This window comes from Cygnus olor, chromosome 11, assembly GCF_009769625.2.
Source record: "Cygnus olor isolate bCygOlo1 chromosome 11, bCygOlo1.pri.v2, whole genome shotgun sequence".
NCBI classification, from domain to species: Eukaryota; Metazoa; Chordata; class Aves; order Anseriformes; family Anatidae; genus Cygnus; species Cygnus olor.
In genome coordinates, this window is record NC_049179.1 from 10000001 (window position 1) to 10019682 (window position 19682).

Sequence of the window (19682 nt, forward strand, 5' to 3'; positions counted from 1 at the left end):
AGGGAGAGATTATATATAATTATAGACAATCATGTTGCTGGGGATAAACAGGAATCAAAAGCACGGAGGCACTGAAGTCTGGCACGTCCCCAAGCACAGAACAGAAGCCAGCCAGCGAGAGGCAATGCGGCTGGAAAGCGCTTCCCTTTGGGCCTGTTTTCAGTTAGCTCAGGGGCTGGTTTTTTTCCTCTCTTTTTGGCTTGAGGCATTCCCCCATAAAGAGACGAGCCTGCCCAATGGGAAACAGAAGCCAAACTGAAGTCAGCAGAATCCTTGTCTGCGACATTAATAGATTACTCTGTGAGAAACGTCAGAAATGTTTGGAAAAGATACAGCCTGCTTAGGTCAGCAAAAACAACAACAACAGGAATTTCTGAACAAAAACGGCTTCAGAAACACTCCTGAAGTGGTGCCTGCATGTCCTGAGGGCACTCTCCTTGCAGGCAAAGCCACACAGGAGCAGGAGGCGAAGGGTGAACTGCAGCTAAGGGTCCTGCTCCCAATGCCCCTGGATCAGGGCTTCGTGACAAAAAGTTGTCCAAGCCCCTTGGCTGCCTCACCTGCTCCCGGCGTGTGTGGTGCTGAGCTGTCTGGGAGTGCTGTGTGTTTGACATAGCTCCCTCCTCGGTTTGCTGCAAACCAACGGCAAAAAGAGGAGCCACTGCCTGCGCCATGGGGCACCCCGTGCTCCCTCCCGCCTGTCTCTGCATCTGCAGGAGGAACAAGCAGGAACCCGAGCGTGATGGGGCCCTCCTGCCACCGCCTGCCCGCCCGTGCCGCGAGGGCACCCAGCTTGCTGTATCACGGCCCAGCACGCCAGCAACTGCTTTGCCTTTGCAGAGCCTGGGAGGGAGAAGGAAGAAGCCTCTGCGTGTGCTGGAGATGATTCTGGATGCAGTCAAGCGAGCAGGTTCTGATGCTACAAGTGTTGTGGCCGAGACTGGGGATGCTCATCTGCCTTGGCACAGCTCTCCCTGAGTGCCTAACAGTGCCCTGTGAAGGGGAGAGGAGGAGGAAATGATGAAGAAACAAAGCCAAGAAGCACAACTAAAACAACGGCATATGGCCCACGAGGTTTGTGTTGTTCTGTTTCTTTTTTTAAGAAGGACCTTGGGGGATTTGAAAAAGAAACAAGACAGAAGCCTCACTCATCCTTCTTCTCCTTCCCTTGAAGGCTCCACAGCTCACTGGAGAGTTAGAGGGAAGGCGACATGACGAACAAAGGATGGCAACCTCAGTCAGTGACAGAAGGAGGACTGCTTAGCAAGGCAGCGTAAAAAGCTCTCTCCCAGGCATTGTTTTAAATCCAAATAGCTTACAGCCTGCTGAATTCTTAAGCCATTTTCCTGATCTCTCAACTGTTCTTCATTGAGAACTCAGACATTTCAAAGCAAGAAAGCAGAGAGAAAATATAGATATAGATATAAGAAATAACCAAACCTGCGTTTAGAATCAGCTTAAGAGTACAAGAAGCAGGGCATGCACAAAGGCTCTTCTACTTTCTCTCCTTCAGTAAAGGTGCTCTGAATGTCCTTTTTTCTAAGGAAAGAAAATGGATTTTTTAAGGGAAATTACATTTCCTCTCTGAGAACAGTGTCACAGTTTGGTGAATGATATCACCTGGCTATCTGGGTATCGTATTTTCTGTATTTTCTGTGAATTCATCACTGTGGGCATTTTCCTCCAGGATTTCTTATACCAACAAATCCTTCACCAGTGGTGGATACGTGTTGGGGGACATATATGCATCTGCGTAAGTGCAAGATCTCTCTGTTGGCCATCTACAAACTGCCGTGGTGTTACAGGTGAGGTCAGTTGAAGCATAAAACAGGAGTCATGTTTATCTCAAAACTGCTAGAAATAGATCAGAGAGGGCAGAGGGAATGGAATTGGAAAAAGACAGCAATGGGTTAAAAAAGGCGTTTGGGGTCCAAGCCTTATCTGCTCTAAATTTACATTGACTGTGAGGTAATATCTAAGCAACCTACTCCCACACGAAGTTACAGCAGTTACTTCCAAACATCCCAGGCACGAGTGTACAGAACCGAGAATGAAAACAAGATAACAGAGCAATAACAAAAATAAGCTGACTGTGTCCTTTAAACACGTGCCTGTGTGCCATGCTGGACAGAAACAGTGTCAGAAGTTTAGTGATATGGTGAGAGAGTACAAGTGAGCCAAACTGACAGACCTGGACAGATAATAGCCGCTTTACTTTCTCTTTCATTTAGAAGTAACCAAGAAGGGAGAAGGATACAGAGTGCTTGTCCTGATGTTCTGTCAAAAATAAAATGAGGTTACTGGTCTACTGCAAGCACAGATGAACATCAATCACAAGTCCTTCATAAAGGCAGGCCCACAAAACAGTCCCTCAGTGTTATTAGAAAGCAAGAATTAAAAGTTTATCAAAGTGGAAAGAGCAGATCCTCAAGGGAGAATGGATTTCATAAGCAATCACCAAATCCTTCTCCAGGCACCTCAGTGTGACTTGCAAGGCGGACAGAAAATCAAAAGAGCTGCTACCTGAAGAACATACAGCGAGTGGTCCCAGCAGGAATCGTGGAGAACACCCTTGGTGGGATAAAGAGCCACTCCTTCCTTGCCTCTTCCAGTTCTCCTAAAGCAAAGAGGAAAAAAAAAGAGTACATTGTCTGCATCGCTGCTTATTTTTGCGTTGCAAAACTTATTTGTATGTGCTGGGGGAAAGGTTCCCTTTGGCTTGTCACAACATCTCCACGTCTGGGTACGTCAGCTGGCAGTCTCTGCTTTGGATGGGCTCAGGACAGGAGTATCAGACCGACACTTCGGTACCCCAGAGCTCAACAGCTCAGCAGCTGCTGAAGGTCAGCAGAGGCAAGACCCAACTGCATTTCAGTTCTAATAATCCCATTTTGGATACTGGAACTTGGCCACGGGGAATGAAAACACGACTGAAGCACGACTGCTTTATCCCCACCCTGCCTGGCGGCCAAAGCAATGCTTTGGGGCACTGGCCTGTGAGTCCCACTTCTGGCAGATCCAGCAACTCAAAGGAAGCAGAGCGATGGGATTTTTTTCCTTGTCTCCTTGCTGGTGGCTCTGGAAATCCTTGTAGGCCACTGAGAAAGCATGCTGCCCCCTTGGCTGGTGCTCACACCTCTGCTGTTGCTGTCATCCCCTGCACATCCACTTTTGAAATAATTACTTCCATGGCTTATGAAATAACTCATGTCACTGACGGAGACTGATGAGAGCAACCCTCCAGGCCCGAACTGCTGGGTGCAGGCACCTTTCAATATGCTGCCTGCAATAAATGTGGCAGGGGGAATGCAACGTTTTGTTCAATGAAAAAAAAATCCCATTTCAAGCTTCTGAAGGGCTATTATAAGATGTGGCACGATAAAACTCAGGACATGAGGCTCTTTAGATTTAATAATACATGCTATCGATTTTTTCCTGCAGAAAAACTTCAATGAACACCCTTTTTTGTTTAAATCTTTTGTTGCAAAATTGATTATTCATTGAAAACATAAATCCCAAAGATTTGACCAAGTGATTTCTTAAAAAGTTCAGATTTCTGCATCAAAGCAGACAGCAACAACCATTTTGCTGTAGTGATCATTAGCAGAAAAGCAACTCTGACAGTAAGTTTTTAATTAGCCCATATAAATGTGCATGCAAATGTACATAACTGCATTTCAAAGGAAAACAACTCACTCCCTAAAACAGAAATGCTTCTACAATAAAAGCTACAGAAAAACAGCAAATAGAAATATTCTGATCCTAACATACATGTTAATATGTCTGTTAAGCAGACGAATAGGGTCAATTTATCTCCCCCCTGCCTGACCAGGGCTCCCAAACTGTCCAGAAAAAAGCCACCCACAACACAGTTCAGGAGCTGTGATCCACAAGCTGTATCTGCTGCTGAAGTACCATGCCCTGAGATGACTGTTAAATTGCTTTCTGAAAGATAAAATATGCTGGTTAATCTGACTCCGACGGGTATATTTTTATAACCGATGCAACATGGAGGTATCATCATTTAAAGGATGCGTTTGTACATCACATTCTTTAAAATATCAGGTCAGGAAACCTCCCGAATGCTGCCTACACCGCACGTCTGATTGGCTTCTGTTCTCCAAATGGGAAGGGGGCAGGGAGGGGGGTGAAGCAGCCGCCAGAAGAAGAGGATTGAGATACACACAAGAGAGAAGGGAGGCAAAGAAGAAGATCAATTAACGATCCGATCCCGGTGAGAAAACAAGTACAAATGTGGTCCCTAAAGTTAACGCCGTTGGTTGCAGCGAGGAGCCGATTGATCGATGTTGGCGATGGCGTGGGGAGCGACGCGGAGCGCTGCGGTGGGAGCCCAGCACAGGCTTCCAGCGGGCAGGGCGCAAGTCCCCAGATTACAATAAAGCAGCTTGAAGGTGACAGATTTCATTGTTGAAGGTGATAAAATTCCACGTGGCGCGCTGCAAAACAAGGGCTGGAGCTCAGCCCGCAGAAGGGGAGGCAGCCCCAGACTATGTGGCGGGAGTTTCTCCTCCCCTTCTCTCCCTGGAAATCGGTCCAGAAGTGCCCGAGTGCCCAAGATGTGCGACACATTTCTGCCTGACCCACGGCTGCTGCTCGTGAACCAAGCGCCTGGTGGGGCTCCCTGCCTTGTGCCTCTATTCCCACCCGTGCGGTGGGAGTGCAAGGGTGATGCAAAGCAGCAGAAACGTCGGGCTGGCCTCACAGAGAGAGTCCTGCAGCAGGCAGGACCCTGCAGGCCGCGTGTCAACGTGAATGAGTTGGCCACGGCACCTTCTCCCGTTTGTGTTTCGTTGAATTCTCACTAAGAAGATCCCTGCTGAGGGACAGGCCAGCAGGGCCAATCATGAACACTGTGTCCCAATAGCTTCAGGTTTTGTTTTTCAGAATAAGCCCTGACTGCCGTTACACAGGCACACGCCCATGCAGCAGAAGTCCGACCTTCATGCCACACTTTCCTGCAAACGTTTTGAGGAAGGATTGAGAAAGGACAGGTGTTTGCTGTTCTGTTCTAACAGAGGTTGGATTTGGTCTGGATGCTGCCCCCAACACGGCTGGATGAGATGCAGGGAAGACTCGGCAGCAGCGATGTGAAAGGAACAGGAAAATCAAAGCCTGAGACTAAACTAGCAATTAGACCAGCCCCGGAATATATTCAAGTCAACCCAATCCATACAAGAATTTCAGTCACGGTGTGCTCGTGCCCACACTTCCTCCCTCCCTCCCTTCCTCTCCTGCAACCCAGGGCTGAGATCCAGCATTCCTGTCTGCTTAACCAGAATATGCAAGAAGTGCAGTGACAACACGTCTCCTAAGATGCTTTATCAGTTTTGCAAAGTCCCAGTTCATCCTCCTCTTGTGGATCTATTTACATATTGATGTATTTATTCGGCTCTCTCCACTAGGCATGCCCCATGAGATTAAACCATTTTATTTACAAAGACATTGGGGTTGCAGCTCCTAACAATTAAGTCAGCCAAGATATAACTTTGCATGTGCTTTCAGATTGATGTGTGAACAGACAAAAGAGGCCTCGTCAGCGATTCAGGAGCAGCTGGAGGGAGGACCGGTTAAACCCCATCTATATAAACCAGTCAATAGCTGCTGCAACTGGGAAAAATGAATTGGGGTGGTGGGAGGCGCAAATACGCCAACGGGAAAGATAATGAGCCAGTAGGAGTGATGGATAAAACCTGCAGAAGAAACTTTGCCAGCGTAGCTCACCTTAAAGAGCAGGTTCTTCAGAGCAGCTTGTGCTTCATGGGAACTCGCAGGCTCACAGGATTTGCCCCTGCTCCATCTCACCCACCAAAGCCACCTATTAAAAAGGAGAAAAGCTGTTTTCTCTCAGAGGGCTATGCAGGAAGGGAAAGGAGGATGGGAGGAAAAGGGAGAAATACCTTGCAAGATGGAAGTCAGCAAAAGGTCATTTAAGATAAACTGCAGCTGACTTCACGCTCCGGGCAAGGTGCTACGGCGCCTTCTGCAGAGAGCTTTTCCCTGGGCAGATCTCCAGAACACCCTCTGTCCTTCTGCTCCCCGCTGGCATCTGATTGGGCTCCAGTTGTCAACGCTCCTCTCCATACCCTCCCTGGGCACGGCGTTGTGCTAACAGGGTGCACACTTTGGGCCAGCTTTGCAGCGTTATCCTCCCAATTCCTGTGCAGTGCCACCGAGCATCAGCGAGCCCTGCAATTAAAACAGCATTAATCAAAGCACGCGCTGGATGCGGAGGTGAGCAACAGGCACCTGCAGGAGTAGGAATGTCCAGCACACGTTCCTCTTTGTCTCTCTGCCTTCCGCCAGATTTAGTATGTCCATCAGAGTATTCTAGGCTCCACCAGACACAAAAGCTGAAAAGTCACCTGCGTATTGAGACCAGTATAAATCTGGCACGCTGCTGCCTGCTCCTGACAGCAATCTCATCGGTGCCAGCATTCTTCTGAGCATCTCTGACATTTCGGAATTATATTTAGAGACCTGCATGTGAATTTAATTTTGAAGTTTGCTACAGAACACTGATATATAAATATTCTGCACACCCCGCCTGAGGGTCTATTGGTGCACAGCAAGGCTGTGCCAGTGCCTGTAATTAAACAGGAATGGGCATCCCAGGGAAGGAGCACTAAACGGTAGTCTTAACCATCTTAAAAGTCGGCACTTGTCTCCTTATTAATTCTCACCCTGATCTTTTGCATAGCACTATCGCCAGGCTAATTAATCACAGGTGCAAGCATAAGCATTAATTGCAACAATGAATCACTCTTTTTTTTTTGTCTGTGCCTGGCCGTTTCTAGCCTATAGGAATACTGCTACTCCCGTTACTTTTATAATTATTATAAATATAGAGCCAGCAACATGCACTACATTTGTAGGCATTAAAAAAGACATGGTATTTGGCCTCAAGCATTAACAATCTGGTGCATATTCGGGGGGTGATGAATGCATTTCACTGACAGTCTGAAAATGCATTTCCTGGATCATTTTAATTCAGGAATGGTCTGAGGACGTTAGGTAAAGCACAGGTTTTGGGAATCCAGCGTCTGCAGCTCTCCTGGTCAACACGCTGCAGCAGGTCTTGGCCGCTCACGGCTTGTTGGGACTGCCAAGGTCTCCAAATCCCGCTGCCCAGCCTGCCTCGACCTCCCTGGGAAATTACAGAAGATGGGAGTGCTCTCAAGAGCAGATGGCAGGAGGGAAATGCTCGGTAACCTCGGGGTCTCCAGACTCGGATTCAGCTTGAGCGAGATCGACCCAAAGCCCTGACGTGTGAATGAAAGGAAGGGATGTTGTGAACCTTCGAAGCCAGGCACGTGCCCAGAGACCCCCGGTACCGCTGGAGCTGTCAGCAGACACTCTGGTGCCTGACCTCCTTGTGCCCATGAAGAAACCAGGGGCTCCAGGGGCTCACAGGACAGACACAGGGCAGGCAGAGGGGAGCACAGGGGAGCTGAGGCCACCGTGGCCTTTGCTGCAGGGAATTTGGAGCCTTCCAGCCCGGTGCTGGGCGAGCTGATGTCTTCCCTGGCACGGGCACAGGACAACACAGGGATGGAAACACATCTCAGCGTACTGCATAAGGGGTAAAAAGCAGAAAAGCTGCTGACTATGCTGTGCTGAGAGATTAGATTTTAAATGTATTAAATGACTAACGTGCATTATGCTTCCTTCCCAGGCCAAACCACCTGCATACACAATGTGTGGCTATGATGTGGGGTTGACAGGTTCAGGCAAATGGTTCAGGACTAATTTTCAGTGTCAGACTGGCAGAAGGTGCTCCAGACAGAGGCTCTTGAGGCTGGGGGAGATGAAGCCAAAGCTGGGAAAACACTGCTTTTTAGGGAGAAAACAAAAGCTAAAATTTGAACAGCTATAAAAACACAGTTTGTCAACCAAACTACAGTAAATATTTCCTTTCTTTGCTAGCACAGAGGCTGGGGAGATAAAGAAATAGCTGAATGAGAACTCGAGGTGAGCACCCGTTATTTACAGCTGCCGATGAATAAGCAAACCCCCACACTGTGTTTTCCTACAGGACAGCAAATGCTCTGGCCTGCTTAAGAGTCTGGTTAGTTGTTATTTTTTCCCCTCCTGGGGTGCGCTTTACATGCGGCTCCAGTGAAACGCCGCACCACTATTAATTGCTCACACGCACATAAAGCACACAGCACTCTCCTTCCCCACCGCTGCGGTCCCAGCAGATCAAATGGGGGAGCTGGAAAAGTCACCTACCAAGGCAGAGGCTTGGAGAATAATGTAAAAAAGATCCGAAAGGATTTGTGTTGCTTATTTTTGTTGGTCTCTTTTTTTTTTTTTTTAAATATAATTTACTTCCCTCTGCCAGCTTAAAAGCATAGGCTTGTTTGAACTTCCTAGGGAAGTCGGGAGCACTGAAGAGAAATTGGCAGGCTCCAATCTGGCTGCTTTTCCTTATTATGAGAAAATACACTCTCGTCTCCTTGTCTAAGGGTATGAATTCTTCATCTCATATTGTGTTTGCACAGAAGCGTGAAATGTATCCTGAACATTGGTCGTCACCCACACTTCACAATGCGAGAACAACGAGGGCAGTGAGACATGGAATGAGAACGGGAATGCCACAAAAGTGGGGGAGCGGGTGGCTGCTTCTGTTCCAAGGCCCGGGCTCTCGCGCTGCATTCACCATATCCATGGCATTTAAAAGGAAACCAGAGGCACGTTTTTCCTCCGAGATGCTCAGGGGCCCTGTTTTGTGAGCTGTTGTCCCTGTGGGAAGCTCCCTCCTCCCTTTCCGTAAATGTTCCCCCTGCTGCCGCTGAATCACCAAATAATCTGGAGACCCGTGGGAAGGGAATTAAATGGTGGTTATCACGCTGCCATGTTCTGCTCACTTTATTTGTTTTAAATGACCATGAAAGCAAAGGGGGGAAAAAGAAAACACCCAAGTGGAAAGTTAATTGAGCTGCTGAAATGTCTTTAAAGGAGCATTGTGGGCTGGATTACGATGCCTCGGCTCCCACTGGTGGCATTTGCTCACATGAGTGGGCACCTGATCACGCAGTACGGCTGGGACCCCTTCTCTAAAGGATCCATCTCTCTTGGAGCCGAGGACAACCAAAGCTACCCAGCTGCAGGGACCTGACAGGGGGCTTGATAGGACGGCATGCTCCAAAACTGGCCAGGAAGGGAGCAGGCTGCAGGCACTCGATGTGGATGAAGGCCACAGGGGTTTGTATCCTGGTTTCTCAGCAAGGTTTCCTACTCCAAGGAGAGTAGCCAAGGAGCTGGCCCAGCTGGGCCCTGGCATTAGGAGGGAAAAACTATTCCCCTGTCTGTCCTGGCTACTTTCTCCCCCAAAAGCTCCACTTACAGTTAGGAGAAATTGGGAACCCACAGCAACGGGAGGGAACTTCCCATGGAGGTGGAAGAAGGAAAAAGACCAGAACATGGGGAGAAGACCCAAGCAGACAAGAGGGAGGAACTGTCAAGTTCCTCTGGAACTGTCAAGACAAGGGAGGAACTGTCTCAAGCGACTGGATGGAGCTTGAATCTGGGAGATAGGGAGTGAAGAAAAGCCAAGACGTGGAAAGGCCGGTACCACAATGCAGCAAAGCATAGCAAGCCACCCACACCTGAGGGAGAAGTCAGGGCGGGACCGTGTGGGAAAAGGGGGCTCAAGAGATCTGCTGTGGGAGCCCAGCGATCGGGCAGGGAACCTGCTGGACCTGCTGGAGCAGCTGCGCGTGGGCTCAGCTTCGAATAGAACACAACTTGCCTCTGGCTCGTTACACCTGAATTTTATTACGAGCCCAACATGCCGCAGTAAATAAAAATGTGTTCCTCTCCAGTCAATCTGCTGCTAGATCTTAAAATCCTCTAACCTGCAGGAAATTCTATCAGAAACCCTTCAGGAAGGATCCCTGCACTTTTATGCAGAGGTTCTGGGTCCTCTGCAAAGCCAAACAAAAGCGCATGGGAGGAGGGAAAGCTGAGCTCCTCTCTGCCCTGCCCCGTGCACCCCCGTTACACTGGCCAGGCACCGCTCGTGGCCCACTGCAACTTTCTGATCCCTTTGTCTCCTCTCCTCCCTGACAGAGGATGCAGTCCCTCCCTGGCAGCTCTACGGGACCCAGCAGGAGTTGTCAGGACAGCCCACCTCCCACGCAGCTCCTCCTGTCCCTGTCCTCCGTGCCCTAGATGCTTTCTCAGGAGCCTTGCAACCACGGCTATGATCAGATCACACTGCTGAGATTCGCAGCACCTCTTCAAGGGGGTGCCCAAGGCTGCTTCCCCAGTCACCCTCCTTTGCTACAGTTTCGGCTGCCTGCATGGCCTCTGATCTGTTTTGTTCCCCATTCATTAGTGCTTCTACAGGACTGACAGCTAACCTGCATGGAAAAGCAAGCTGGGGGAAGCTCAGGGATGGATATAAACTGTGGGAGTGGTATACTACAGCTCTCCAGGGACACTCACAGTAGGCTGCCTGTGGGCTGTTAGAACAGCAAAAGCTTAAATGTTCCCTGGATAAGGGAGCCAGCACAACTAGGAACACCTGGCTAGACATCAGCACTGAGATTCATTTTCCTTTTTTTTTTTTTCTTAAAGGAAGAAACAAACCCACAAGAAGTCTGTTCTCAGGACCACCAGAGGAAGGCAGCTTCCCCCCAGTGCTGGTACCTCCCATAAGCCTGCCAGGGAACCCAAGCCCAATGAGAGCATCACATCCAGAGCTCCCATGACCCTGGTGCTCTGAAACACAAGCAGGCAGCAGGAGTGAGGTGGAGGTACACAACCTACCTTGGCTTGGGAAGATAATTAAAAGGGCAGCCAGGGATGGGAGGGGGGATTAAGGACCTTCCCTTAGGTCCTGCTCCACTAGGTCAGCACTTTCTGGGAATTGCTGTGTTGCCAGATGTTGATTGGGCATCTGACAGGAGATGAATAAAGTCAATAAGGTTCTTATTTCTGGCTATAAAAAATAATAATGAAAAGCAGACCCAGGTGGGGGAGTAGGCTGCACAAAGCTTTCCCAGGTGGCACTGAGCTGAATGGAGAGGGAGCTTTCCCTTCACAATTTCTCCTGCCTGCATGCCACGAGCAATCAGTTGTAAATCAAGCAGTTGGATGGTACTGGTGTACAGTCAGAAGTATTCCTTGATTCCTGTCAAAGGGAGGACCTTTCATTCATTTTGCATGACCTTCTCCCACTGGCAGTGCCAGAGCTCCCCAGCCGCAGCCCTCCTTCAGAGTGCATTGTGCCAAGCCAGCCCCACTGGTTCAGGGCTCAAGACCCAGGGGTCTGTGAACCAGAGCAGCTCAAATGTCTCCATGAAGGCCACATCACCTTCTTTTAATGACAACTATTCTGCCTCTAGCTCTGCAAGTGAGAGCTCCTGTTACCATGTCAAAGGCTGCCCCACTTCCTGGTACCTCTCCCCAGAGGTACAAACGTGCCTGTGCTTTCAGGTCCTGTGTAGCTAAAGATCGAGTTCTGAATATCAATGATTTCCTTTGTGCTCTGCTGTACCAGCCTGGGGATATTTGGCTGGGGCACTCTGAGCAGTTCTGAGACTTTGAGATGTCATTTGTGTAAAGAGCTTTGCTACACAGCCGCTGTCAGAAGAGCTGCCTTTGTCCCCTCTTGCAGCAGTGACCCTTCTCTTAGGAAGCTCTGCAGAAGGTACAAACTCCTACCACGCCAACACCTCCCACAGTCAGGTGGTAGCTGCTTTGAATTTGGTTTAGGAGGTGAAAAGAGATAGATAGAAACAAATTGATTGGTTTGAAACCCTCATAACCTGGGATCTAAACAAGCTCCTGGGCTGCATCCCCCAGAGGTCCTGAAAACCTGAAGCACTCAGGCAAGGGTACCTTTATGCCATGTCAGTGCTTTCCCCATTAACAACGCTTACACAGCCTGAAACTCCCTTAGTTTCAGAGCCAGCCTTCAACAGGTCCTGTACTGCTGGGAACACTGGCACCTACCTCGCCTGGCTCTGGATAAGTTTGTAGATCCAGCTCACTCCACAGCAATCAGAGCAGCCCTGTTCCCCACCAAGATCCAGGTTGATAACTGGCACTGGCTCCACAATGGCCTCTCTACAGGAAAAGAAACATTCAAAATGTGTATGAGCACTGTTTGACAAGGAGGGCACCACCACAAGGAGAAGGTCCAGCATGGCTGTCACTCCTTCCTCCTCTCCAGGAGGGCAGGAAGCAAAGCTGCATTACTGGGGTGGGTTTCAACCCAGCAGCTAGCTCCCAGACCTCTCACAAAGCCACGAACCACTGTTCTTCAGAAACAATAATGCCTTCAGCTCTGAAACTGTTGCAGTCCACATGGGAAAACCTTCTGCTGGACCTCTGAAAGCCAAAGAAGAGTTAATTGCTGATCTAAAACCCGGCAAGTTGCCTAGATACCACGGGGCACGATCTGGTTACACTTGTGCAAACAATCTGGCACCAGGCAGTGACGCACACACCTTTGCATTTAACATTTCTGTTTTCCCAAGCCTTAACCTCACTTGTTGGCATAATGGACTGGGAATACACATTTAAGGTGGAAAGCATTTCTGGAAACTGGCTATTCTTCAAAGGCTTATTTACTGGATGTTCCAATAACCACAATTCAATAAATGTACAGCAATATTATGCTGGGCAAAAATATTTGGGATAAAAGAAGAGTGAAACTCCTATTACCGTTTTTTATTCGATATTTTTATCAGCGATCTAAATGACGCTATAAAAATCCTTGTTGTGGCAAAGTTTGCAGATGCCAACAAGACCGGCGGTAGGGAAACAACAAGCAAGACTGGACTATCAATACACAGCAATCTGAAGTAACTGGGAGTTGGCCACACTCCAGTGAAACATGATGTAAAAAGTCAAATGCAAGGTAAGGCATCTGAAACCAGAAATGCAGGTTACACTTACAGGATGCTGCCTCGGAAAGCAGTTGCCTTGAAAAGGACTTAGAGGACATCCCAGAGCTCTGCTTTAGCCCCAGCTGCAGTGCAAGCTGCTATAAGGGACATCTCCGATCCCTCCGTGTTCAGAAAGGGCAATCACAGACCCCAGCAGGGGGTGATCCTTCTCATTCGTGGCACCAGTGACAATCTGCTGGAAAGCTGTGCCCAGTCTGTGCTCTTCCCTTCAAGGAGAAAGAGAAAACACAGAAGCAATTCAGGCAAAGCAACACAAAAAGACCCAGCAGCTGGGTCCTGCATGCTTCCAAAGGAGCCCAGGCCTGCTGGCTTACCAAAGATGTGGCTAAGAAGGGATCTCATTTCTGCTCCTGGCACCAATATAGGGGAAGGCAATTGTGGGAGAGGGCTTTGGGATACCATGGTGCTTCTTCTAAGACAACAGCAAAAGCTGGAAATTAGAAATTTAACCTTGAAACAAGACACAAACAGCAGCAGAGGCCATTCAGTACTGGAAGCATTTGCCAGGGAACTAGGTGAAATTATGGGATTAGCTGTGTTTCAGAAGCCACTCTTTGATTCACCTTCTGGGAGAAATTACACTGGCTGTAAGACAAAACAAGACTGTTGTAAGCCCAGCTGGTCCCAGAGCCGAGTTCTTGCTCAAGCTGTTCAGAGCAGGCATTTCTCTGTGACTACTTGGAGGAAGCATTGTGGAAAGACTCAGGCAGCCTGAAAGACTTTTCCTAGCTGCCTCGAACTCTGCACTGTGCTCTGGGGGATACTTCCACTGCTTAAGCTTTACATACTGTAAGTTATATGACTGTCTCTTCCCAAATTAAGCAAACACAGATTCCCTCCTGCAGAGCTGCAAATCTCAGTATCAGTTTCTCCAGTCCTCACCAAATCCTCACCAGTCTGGCTCTGGAGAAAATGCATAAAGAACCCCCGTCCGCTCCTTGTTACAGCTGGGGAGCTCTACAGATATCAGCGAGGTTTCAGGGTGTAACAGAGCAGAAACCAGCTCAGCATGCTCATCTTCTCAAGCTAAGTCTGTCCTTCTGTTTCAATAGATTAGCTCTTCGCCTGCATTTCCCCTTGCACAGTGATGCCAGCCTGGCCACAGCAACAGTGAGCAGCGAACAGCGGGGGGCCCCGCTTCATCCAGCACCAGCTCCCAGATCTCTAACAGTGGCGGCTTTTGTTCTCCTGGTTCCTGTCTGATCTCTCCAGCCCCGTCTTACAGCACTCTGCATTCCTCCTTCAGGGCCCCATCCTGAAGTAACTTTCGTGAAACAGTGTATTACTTTTCTATTTCAAATCCAGACCTGGCATCTGAACAAAAATAAAAAGTGATCAATCATCACACTGATGCAGAAGGGTCTTTATTCCTCTCTCTCTTCGTTTTGTAAGCTGAACTATCAAAAGTGAAAGTCCATCTTCTGTTTGAATATGCAGGCAACATGTAGAGCTGAGCATGGTGATGCAAGGAGTGTGTTTTCCAGTTTGAAACAAATGAATGCATTGTAGAGAATAAACTGATAATGCTAATCTTACCTGCACATCTTCCTGCCAAACTGAGACTGGAAACTCTTGTCACAGCTACTGGGTGAACTACGCTTTGGACCAGCCTCACCTGACACAGTGCCCCACACATCTCTCGGCTCCTAAATCCAAAGTCACCCATGGGAATCAGGCAACTTTTCCAGTTGTAGACTGGATCTTGGGTGGAGTACCAGAAGCAAATGCCCTCAGCAGATCCGAAGTCTGTCCAGACAGTGCCGTCCCTTCCCTCTGGTGAAGCAGCAATGCTAATCACAAAACAAGCAACTTCCTGATTGCAAAGTATTGCTTCCCTAGAACAAAAGCATTTCAGAGTGAACATGGTATAAAAACAACAAAACAGGCTGTGCATGTTCAGATTATCTTTCCTTAGGCACTTCCAGGAACAGGAGGCTGGTTTGACTGGCTTCCCGAAGACTCTTCTACAGCTGTATTGGCATTTGTCTTATTTTGGACTAGGGCAGCCCCTTTGAGGTGACCTTACTGCACTTTGGTCCACACTGCAGAATTGGATTCCTTTCAGCCACAACTAAATGGCAAAGTGTGCTCCAGAAACTCACCTAGCGTGTCCCAGTGCTACTGGGTATTCCAAGCCACTGGGCCAGATTAGAACTATCCCAAACAAATCACCCAGGATGCACATAGTGGACCAGCACCAAATGTTTCACTCCCCAAAGCTGCTCTTACTGCACCTTGCTGCTTGCTAATGCAAGCACAACCACTATTAAACCTCTCCCTGCATTTGCTCATCTCCCTGCAAGACTTCATGACGCTTTGCAGTACATGGCCCCTTTGTAAGAATTAGCTCAATTTTTCCCCCACGCTACATGGTTTAGCTAGGCAAGGTTTCCTCTGGCAGGAGACAGAAGGCAATACACCTGGAGCTAGCAGCTCACCCTGTTTGCTTGCAAGTGTAGCAAGTTCACAGGTCTTCTCCATCGAAGTCTGGCTTGGCACAGCAAACCCTAGGGCTTCTTAAACTCACTCACAGTAATTTCTAGAGTAAAGAAAAGCCAGGGCTGAGGTTCAGGTCGAAAAACGTGTTCTCATGCTGGAGGCATTGAAGGAAACAGAAGGGCAGGTGAATTTCCATAAAGAAATTACCAGTGTCATTAAGGATTAATAATTATTTTTGCATCTGATAAGTGATTGTAGCGTTAATCTCTTGCAACAGTTTTTTTCTTAGCTGTTGTGTGTACAACCAATTTCTTTGCAGGATCACCTCTGGTACGTTACCTGACATGCTCAGATGACAGGTTGTATAAGGCATACTCATTCACTAGTTATTTTCCAATTACCATGTAGCTGTGGTATGATGAGTAATCTTGTACAGAGAGAGGGAATCTTAATTTGACTGCCCTAAAAACAGGTTACTGTGATTTCTAATGAGTGTCAAACAATAGCAAATCCTAACCAACCAAAATAAAAGGTAACTGGCTAGTGTCATGTCTAATTTCACTAAACAATGGTATCATTAAATTCTCCTGCTACAGTTGATTTTGAACTGTCGGCGAGAATGAGTTATGCCTGCTACACAGGGATTTCATATTTCTCCTTCGGTTCTATCTTTGATTTATTCAACAGATTTATTTTATGGTTTACATTTTAATATTTTTGCCCTTCTGTTAATGATAACAGATGTCTGGAGATTTGTGACTCATCTTCTTAGTGGCGGAGAAATCAGGAACATGGCACCTGGGTGTACTGTCAGTGTAACTGGTCACCTTTTAACAACTACGCCAACTCAGAAATGCAGGTGGTGGCTACCCCCAAAAGATTGCTCCTACTGCAGGAATCTCAATCCAAAACCATCACTCTTCTGAATGCTGCCTCAGAAGCTGATTTAAATCAGAGACCAAAATAGAGGAAAAACCACTCTCCTGTATTTTCACTCTTACCTTCCTCAGAACCTCATGCAACAAATCAGCTGCTGGTTATCGTACGTCTTCCAAAGACTGAACTTTTTTTCCACAGAGTGGCAGAAAGATGAGTGCGAGTAGCACCATCAGCAGAGCAGCAGAGGCATCGCATTACCCTCAAAAACTGGTCGGAAAGCTGCTGGAAATCCCTGAGCGTTGTCTGCTGGACAGCTCAGCTGTCTCACGCTCGGTGGGAGCGATGCGGCAGGCTGAAGCGGAGGAAGAGCCTTTCTTGCCCAGACTGGCACAGTGCTGCCGAGATGTCGTGTAATGAAGAGCACCTAAAAGCAGAGACCCAGATGAGCATGGCGGTCAGTGGCTCGGATGAGGGCTGTGACAGGAATAAAAGTGATAAGAGCTAACCATACACATAGACACAGCTACACTTCCACATCGCTGTGTACTGTAACAGGCTAGGGACTAGAAGTGTAGCATCTCTTTCTGGTTAACTCTTCAGCATGTGAACGTGCCTGCATGAGAACAGCAATGTTTTGTTCCTATCCAGTTCCCCCTCCTTTATCTGCAGGTAATCAGGAACAGCTGCATGCTTACGTTAGTCCTTGCTCACACAAATATAAATTCTCTGATATAATTGCTACATCAGCTACAAACAGAATACATATTTTATATTCTATAATAAAGCATGGCCAAACACAATATATATTTTATATACAACAATAATACATTCCATCAAATGTATTATTTGTTACAGAACTTTCTATCAAATGCTGCTGTGCAAATGTTTACACCAAGAGTGCATAAAGGACTCAAAAAATCCAGAAATGAAGGAAAAATCTCTCTCACTCCTCCTGCCGGTCATTCCTCACCCCCATACCTCCAGCAGACCTTGTGATACAAACTGCCCATCTCCACTGACAAGACTGCAGTCCAGGTCACACCTCCAGTTCTCTGTCAAAGGTACTGTAATTGTCATGGAAAGATCTTGTACCAGTCAAAATCGTATTGCAATTTTGAGCCCACTTACATAATTTAGCAAGATAACACTGCCAAAAAGCAATTTCTCTGCAAAGAAAGACCGTTGAGGCTTGCCTAATCCCTTGAGCTTTGTGTCATCTGAAATTTAATGATCCTACTCGTTGTGGTGTTGCATTCATCTTTAATAAAAATATTAAAACACCTCAGCAGAAGATCTTGCAGGACTCAATGCCTCTGCCACCTCCCCACTGACACCCACCTTTCACTCCAAGCCGCGGCTCTGTCTTCCTGCCAGTATTTTATCCTTTTCAATAATGGATTATTTTAACCTACATTTAGGGGGTTTGTACCATAATCCATCATGCAAAATTTTGTTAAAACCTTCTGGAAAACCAGATAGATTTATGCTATCTAGACTGATAGTTATTTCATTAGCATAAGCGATCAAATTAGTCTGACATGATTTACCTGCAATATATCCATGCTGACTCACTCCCATTACAGTACATTTATTCTTTCTAAAAAAACAGCTGCAAACTAGCTGTAAATGAAGGCTACCAAAAGGCTTTCCTAAGAACAATGTTCTTCTTGAATCTTTGCCTCCTGTTATTATTTCTGTTGTGGTGGAGTGTACACATTTTTGCATCATTTTGGGAATGGGCCAGATTCAGAGCGCCAGAGGGTACAGTTACAATTGGACGTACAAAAGAATTCTCTCTCCAGAGAGGGCTGCTATAGTCAAGGACACTTGACTTCTTTCACAGAGAGCCTCAGCAGAAAGAATTAAGCCTGGTATGAGACACTCAAAACAGGATTTCATCTGATCTGATTTTCTACAGACTCTGATGAAGCAGGAGCACCAGTAAGGTCTACCTCAGTAGCTCCCAACGACTGCATCACCTTCTACATCAAACAAAACTATTAAAAAAAAAAAAAAGCTTTTCCATAAACCATCCTCACTGCAGGAAGAATTTCCTGACATGTAACCTACATCTTTTCCCACCACAATTCAAATCCATCATTTCTTATCCTATCCCTGCCTAACAGGAGAGTCAGGTCCAATGAATCTGTTTTTGTAGACCAAGCAGAAAGACCTGTTGCTCTTTCCCCAGGGCAACAGAGAATTTTCTCTCAAACTGAAACCTCCACTTCCCTTGCTCCACTGTCTGGCTGGGACCTGTAGCTGGACACTGCAATCATGTTGAGAGATCTCTGTCTGCCGAAACAGGGCTTTCAGGGGAATTGCTTGGGTTTTTGATAGGAAAAATTTCCTTGCAGGAACAGAGCTGAAGTCCAGAGAAATAAACTCCACCGACACATTCAGCCACAACACGCTTTCTCTTCTTTTTCTGCCCCAGCCCATGGCTTCAGCTGCCTGCCTCCCCCCCAAGGCACCTCCTTCTCCTGAGCTGAAGGGAAGCTCGGGAGGCTTTTTCAGTTCTTCTGGGTACACAAAATTGGTTGTTACACTTTCTTTACCCATCACGACAGCTTGTAGATAATAATGTTCCTCCACATCTGAATGCAGTCATCAAACCACAACAAGCAAAGCCAGCAAGGATTTCTACTGTTGCAGTGCACAGGCGCTGCACAGGGGCCAGGGGTGTAATCCCAGCTGTGCTAGTGGCCCCTTGTGCCTCCTTCAAGCATGTCACCTTCCTATGGGAGCCAGCCTCCTCTCCACCTCGAGTCTGCTCTGTATGTTTAAATCCTGAACTCTTCCGAGAAGAGACCACCTCAGGTATTTTCCAGGGCCCTCTGTCCAAAGATATCTAAATCTGCTTCCCTAGTAAAGGTACAAACCACTCTGCATTAAAAGAGTTTTCTTTCAGTTTGCTGTTGGCTGAATACTCAGTAGAGATTCAACACACAGGATTTAAAGACTGCAGACAAGATGACTTGGGAACTTACTGCGTCCTGCCTCCGAGCTAGTTTTTGTCTAAGGAAGCGCTCCTGTACAGAAGGGTGCTTACAAAGGTCCACTCCACAGGCAGGCTATCAGGAAATCTGTCTGTTACCAACTGAATCATTAAATTATACTTTTAATTTCAACTGTTCTTCAACACAGTGAAGCTACATGCAACATCCTGCTGAGGGCAAAGTGAGTCAAGTGGTTACTAAATGGTCACAGCTAAAAGGTAGAACAAAGGTCCAGGCATTAAAGCGAGCACAGAAAACCAACCCTTTTCCACCATACAGCAACCCCCTGTAAGGCTTCCCCCACTGTTTGGCATGGTAAAATAATATAGCCAGAGATGATATTTTTTTCCCCCTACATACACTCTCATTTAGTTTCTAGGGGAAAAAAACTTTTTAAACTCTTAGGGATTTGCTTATTGTGTTT

The 19682-nt window shown here is 47.3% G+C and overlaps 1 long non-coding RNA gene across 2 annotated transcripts in view; it reads right to left on the reverse strand.

The window, feature by feature from the left end:
- The window catches only part of LOC121076139, a 41783-nt gene extending 22119 nt beyond the window's left edge, over positions 1-19664 (reverse strand). For both annotated transcript variants that reach the window (XR_005823346.1, XR_005823345.1), the window contains exons 1-7: positions 11983-19664; positions 5743-6207; positions 2524-2617; positions 2192-2277; positions 1621-1851; positions 1441-1539; positions 561-993 (exon numbers count right to left, since the gene is read on the reverse strand). This is a non-coding gene — a long non-coding RNA (uncharacterized LOC121076139). The remainder of the gene's footprint in view (positions 1-560; positions 994-1440; positions 1540-1620; positions 1852-2191; positions 2278-2523; positions 2618-5742; positions 6208-11982) is intronic.
- Between the last annotated feature and the right edge of the window lie 18 nt (positions 19665-19682).